At 46.6% G+C, this 6,047-nt stretch overlaps 1 long non-coding RNA gene across 1 annotated transcript; it reads left to right on the top strand.

Moving 5' to 3' along the window:
• The first annotated feature begins 488 nt into the window (after positions 1-488).
• Positions 489-5,824, top strand: LOC107539996 (uncharacterized). Its single transcript, XR_001603464.2, has 3 exons — positions 489-1,655; positions 3,354-3,451; positions 5,558-5,824. It is a non-coding gene; the product is annotated as an uncharacterized LOC107539996 (long non-coding RNA).
• The last annotated feature ends 223 nt before the right edge of the window (positions 5,825-6,047 follow it).

Here is a 6,047-nt window from a genome sequence, read left to right as displayed (position 1 = left end):
GATCTTTTCAGCACTCCACAGACCTTCCCATGTCTCTTGTTTCAGGATTATTCCATAATTGACTTCCCCCCGCCCTTTTTTGTTAATCGTCACCCGAAGATATTTTTTCCATTGATTTTTTTGAGAGAATGGAAGGGAGGAAAGGAGGAGAAGGAAAGAGAGAGAGAAACATCAAGGGGAGAGAGACATGGAGCAGTTGCCTTCTGCACGTGCCCTGACTGTGGCCAGGGACTGAACCTGTACCCCAGGTGCACCGCCTTGACCTGGAATTGAACCCGAGGCCCTTCAGTGTGCGGGTCAGCACTCTGACCACTGAGCCACACTGCCAGGGCCATAATTGACCTTTGAGCCTGTACTTTTCTCTTCATCTTCAGCCAAGAATTTTCACATAAACATTTACTACCATAGGCAGCGCTTCCTAAACCAGCGCTGGCTCTAATTCCCACGTCTGCTTGGGCTGGGCTGCAACGTCACAGCTACCAGTGGAGGCTGCTTTCTAATCTGCTGTACACACACCCAAAGCTTCTAAATCACAGAATACTAGACCTAGGGGAGGTCTTAGGGTCCATTTTGTCCATATAAGCATCACACATAGTTTTCTGCTTTATCACATCTGGAAATTCGACATTCTGTAGAAGCAATCTGCTTAAAGTGAAGAATGGCCGTCGCCGACTCCCACGCAGCTGGCTGGCACAGGGTCTCTGCTTTTAGACGGAGCCCTCGGCCAGTTTGCGTGCCTTTTGAATAACAAGGAGATTTAACGTCTTCAAGGTGGAGCCTGTGTTATGCTCTGCCTGCGGTGCTAATGCAGCTGTTTACAGGAGAAGACGAAGTGGATTTTTCACCTGCAAGGCCGTCGGGTCTGTCTGAGCCCTCAAACCAGCTCTGGCCCTTAGTTCAGAGACTGTCAAATGGTTCTGGCCAAAGTCACTGATCACCTGTGGGCTGAGGATTTCTTTCTTTTCTTCTTTTTTTCTTCAGATAGCTTTCCAACAACCTAAGAAATTCTTTCCCAGACCTCAAGAGAATGAGAGAGATGATCTTTGTGTGTCTACTTGCAAAGTCTTGTTTTGGGAGAGTCAGGGTCGCAGTCAGAACACACCCAGACAAAGGCAATTCACACTTGCCCTGAAGAGCCGGCAGCAGGAAGCACACAGTTGACTTTTCATAGCCTTTTAAAAACTGTAACCTAGGCGAAGGCTCCAGAAGACACGCTCGTTCCCCTAATGCATCTTGTTCCACTTGTGGGACGCAGCAGGAGCAGCGCTCAGGAACACCCCACGTTCAATCTTTATTTTCGGGTCTTCCTAAGCAAGACGTCGCCGTAAAACAAAATTGCTGTGCTGCTCCAAGGGTTAATTAGACATGGCCCAGAAAAAGCGATTTCTCTCTCCCTGCCTTGAATTTTGGGCTTTCCATTCTGAGTAACTGTTGACTTCTGCCAAATGGAGTAAGATAAATGCGAGCTCCTAAATCGAACTCCCCTGGTCCTGTTTCCAGCTGCTGTTTTTCAGTTTTCCAAAAAAGAGAAAGCTCTTTGGACCTGCCTTTGGCAAACCTGGAACTTGACTCTCTTCCCTTCTGGTTTGAGGTCCAGGCATCTTTGGGAAGGAGATCCAGGCCTGTCGGGATGAACTTCTCCTGAAGACATGAAGGTAATTTCCATCTTTTCCCCTTTTTTCCTTAAAGGCTGCAAGTAATTCATAATCCACCAGCTTGAGCAAACACTTTAAATTATTCTCTGAAATGAAATTCAACTGCTGTCATGTTTCTCAGCTACTTGGTTTTCCAAGATCCCTCTTGGTTTCCTCATAAAATACCCTCTTCTTTGCTATCTCACAAATGTTGAAGTGTCAGCAAACTTCTGAGCTCTGTGTTAGCTGTGCCATGGAGGGATGTCTTTAAAAGCCTTTATTCGTTTCACTTATTGAAGCATTTGCTTAACTTGCATTGAGCCTCAGCTACGTATGGGGCATGCAACGAAGAGGAGCTAGTTCTAATGGTCTCCCTGGCGGTAAACGCAGAGAGACTGAGTAGGTCCCCTTGCATGGGCCACCCATTAACAACCGTCTTTGGGATTCAGATCATTGTTTTCAGCTTCGGAAATACAGGGGACTTCTCAACAAACTGCTAGAAGGGTCTCTTTAGGAAAACAGTCTGAACATGGACAGAGGAGATGGATCCGTGTGGCCTTTGTAAATTGTTTCACAGGTTTTCCTAAAACCCTAGAAATATGTTATAATTTACAAAATAAGCCATTTAGTACTTTGTGGTTTAAAAAGTACTTCCACATATACTTGAGCGTCATAGCAAGCTTGTCAGCTATTATTAGCCCTCTTCTCATCTTCATAGGGCTTATAAGCACCTTGACCAAGGTCAGACAGGGAGCGAGGTCAGTCATGGAGCTGGGACCAAAACCTGAGTCTCTTCCCACCTAACCCATGCAGCGTCTCACTGAAATTCTCCAGGCTGTGCTCGCTCTCTCTCTCTCTCTCTCTCTCACATACAAACACACACACACACACACATCTTCCCTTTGCCTCCCTCCCTCCAGCTCCTGGCAACCACCTATCTACTTTCTGTCTCTGTGAATATGACTACTCTAGGTACCTCGTATAAGTGAAGTCATATAGGATTCATCTTTTTGTGTCTGGCTTATTTCACGTAGCATAGTGTCCTTAAGTTCATGCATGTTGTAGCCTGTGTCAGACTTTTCTTTCTTTTTAAGGCTGAATACTGTTCTGTAGTATGTATAGAGCAGGTTGTGTCTATCCACCATCCACCAGTGGACACTTGAGTTCCTTCCACCCTTTGGCTACTGTGAGTAATGCTGCTGTGAACACGGGTGCACAAACGTCTCTTCAAGATCTGCTTTTAATTCTTTGGGGTCTATACCCAGATGTGGAATTGCTAGATCATACGATAGCTCTATTTTTAATTACTTGAGGAACCACATACTGTTTTCCATGGCAGCTGCACCAGTGGGCTCCAATTCACCATGTCCTTGCCAACATTGTTACTTTCCGTGTCCGTTGTTTGTTTGTTTTCATAGTGTCCATCCTGTGGATGTGAGGTGGCATCTCATTGTGGTTTAGATTTGCATTTCCCTAATGATTAGTGATGTTGGGCATCCAAGTCACTCTCTGAGAGACACTATTCCCATCTCCCCAGGTCCTAGACTGAGACTCAGAGGGGTGAGTAGGTGATACAGGAGTATAGGTAGGACTTGAGCCCCCCCTTTTTTTACTCCTAATTTAATGCTGGGTCCACTGCAATGCTATTTCTCAAACTGGGTTTCTCAGCTTCATACTTTGGGATTGAGTTTTTGATGCAAATGCTTTCATTTCTTTTAGAACCTGGAACAAGTGACCATGCGCTTATCCAGATCACGGAAGCTGCTGGTCCTCGAACGTGGCTCTGTAGCAGCGGCATGAGCATCGTCTGGGCGCAGGTTAGGAATGCTAACACTGAGTTACAGACTCGGGCTGGGACCCAGTGATCTGGATTTCAGCAAGTTCTCAGTGTGGTTCCGATGCCCGCTCACATTCGAGAGCTTGACCTGGGCTCTGAGGTTTAACCTGAGCATTAGGATTTTTAAAGGCTCTCCCAGCAGCTCTGACGTGCAGCAAAGGCTGGGAAACACAAGTGCAGAGAACGGCCTGACACCAAGGTGCCCCCTACATTTTCAGATTTTGTGAATGTGTTACAATCACGAGGCCAGCAGATTAACAGACTAATGAGGAAGATCAGGGGCAGGCCTGGTGACACTTCCCCCACTGGGAGAGGGCCAATGGCCCCACGGCCGCGCTGTGTGAACGGACACTGCAGAGGTTCTAGTGTAGAGAAGTGGTGGGGATTTGCCTCAACTCATGTCATGCAACAACAGGGACATGACACTCTCCCAGGATTTGCTGCATCAGGTGTCACCATCTGCAGGTCTCAGATGCGAATTCTGGTACAGCAAGGACAGCATGGTCTTTCACACTAAATTGATGTTGTTAATTCACTTTTGCTGGTTTTATAGCCTATTTCTTCATCTGAAACATTCAAATACAATAATTTAAGCCAATATTGGGGGCCTGGGGGAATTTGCTTTTGTCAGGGGTCCTAGGCTGTTCTAAATTTGGGGAGTTATAACATTTGCCTTCTGTTGAAGCTGGTTTGTGTGCTCAGACTTGGGTGCAGAGACCCTCTTGTTAGGTGAGGGTTTGAGGGTCCCCCATCGGGATGGGGTCCCAGCAGGCTCAAGGCAAAGCGGTCCTTTTGGGGGTGCCTGCCTGACTTGGGCCTGCCCCCTGTCCACTGAGTTGAAGCAGAAGTTATCTTTGAAGATTTCCAGGCAGTAATTAACTGTAAGTTCAGGGGTAGGAAATTTGGTCAGCTTCTCCATGGTACAAAATTGGCCTCCCCTATCTGTCTTGGTGGCCAACTCAGTTATCGGGCTCTTTCCTGGAAGCATTGTTTCCCATTTCAATATAATTGCCTCAAAATAATGTGAAGAGATCAATTGCCACTTGCCTGCTGTAATTTTCTGCCACTGAAAAAAATGTAATGTGGGGAGGAAAGCAAAATATGGGATGGCTTGTTAGCCACGATGGAGGAAGGGGGATGCAGCTGCTTCTTCCTTAGGGGGGTTACCTGAGAGTGGGTGACTTGCTTGTCCTCATCTCTGCACCTTTTGTTCCTGTGGTTCTCCCTGCCTTGAACCTCCCTGGGCCTTCTCTCCCTAACCAACCCCTCCCCATCCTTCCACAACCAGCTCTGATCCCAGGCCCAGGAGATCACAGAAGCCTCTTCTTCTCAGCTGGCTGGTTGATCCAGTACTTAGTGCATTTATTCAGCAAACACTGATTGAGCACCTAAGTACATGTCGGAAGGCTTTGGGCTGCAAGGAACCAAAACCCTCACTTACAGACATTTAAACAAATCGCTGTTAATTTTCCTCATATAACAAAAAGGTGCCTCTGAACAGGTTTAGCGCCATCCTCTCAGGAACAATCTTGGCCTTTCCAGCATGTTTGTCACTCTTGGTTATCAGATGGCCAACCCAGCCTCAGGTATTCAGTCAGCACTCGAAGCTGCAGGAGGGGAAGGTAGAGGCCTCTTCCATGAAGGTCCTTTAGATTTGGGAAGCCAATCTTTCCCTAAACATCTGGTAGACTTTAAAAACCAGCTTCATTGATGTGTGACTGACAGATAATAAACTGCACATATGTAAAGAGATATAATCAACATATAACATTATATTGGTTTTAGGTGTACAGCATGATTTGATATGTGTATATATTTCAAAATTATTACTACAAGTTAACACCCATCACCATACACAGTTACGCTATTTTTTCTTGTGATAAAAACATTTAAAATCTACTTTCTTAGCAACTTTCAAATATGCAACACAGTGTTGTTAACTGTGATCACTTCTGGTACATGTACACATACAAAACCATCACCACAGTCAAGACTAGGAATGTCTCATTTACTCCACAAAACCTTCTATAAAAGCCAACTGACCACCCTGGAGATTTTTTAATTTTTTATTTGTCTCATTGGCCAGAACTCAATCCTGTGACCTCTCCTAACTGCCAGGTGACTGGGAAAGTCACCACTTAGATCTCCAGCAGACAAGGGACAAGGAGAATTAAGCATGACTGTTGGGATGCCCAACCTACGGCCCCAGAACTGGGGAAAGAAGAGCGAGTGGGGCAGCCCAGCCCCTCTGGCCATGACCTGGTGCATCGGCGTTCGGGCGCTGTCAGCAAACGGGCAGGCTGCTCGGCTACTCTCTCCCTGAACTTACACTGACACGAACAAGCTCTCTCCCCTGCCTTAGCTGCCGTGAAGCTAAGATGAAACTAAATCAACATTTCTTGTGCACCTCCTGTGTGCTACGTGCTGGGTGCCTCCTGCATATCCCATCCCTCCATGTGAATATGGCATGTGCATGTGTCTATGGTATGGCATTCTCTCACCTTTCCCAATGTGGAAGCTGAGACCTGGAGGGGTAAGTGGCTCGCCTATGTTGGCGCAGCTTGTATGTCAGCTAG

This window comes from Miniopterus natalensis, chromosome 14, assembly GCF_054644295.1.
Source record: "Miniopterus natalensis isolate mMinNat1 chromosome 14, mMinNat1.hap1, whole genome shotgun sequence".
Lineage (NCBI taxonomy): Eukaryota > Metazoa > Chordata > Mammalia > Chiroptera > Miniopteridae > Miniopterus > Miniopterus natalensis.
The sequence above is the reverse complement of the archived record's forward strand: the minus strand, read 5'-3'. Positions and strand labels throughout refer to the sequence as shown.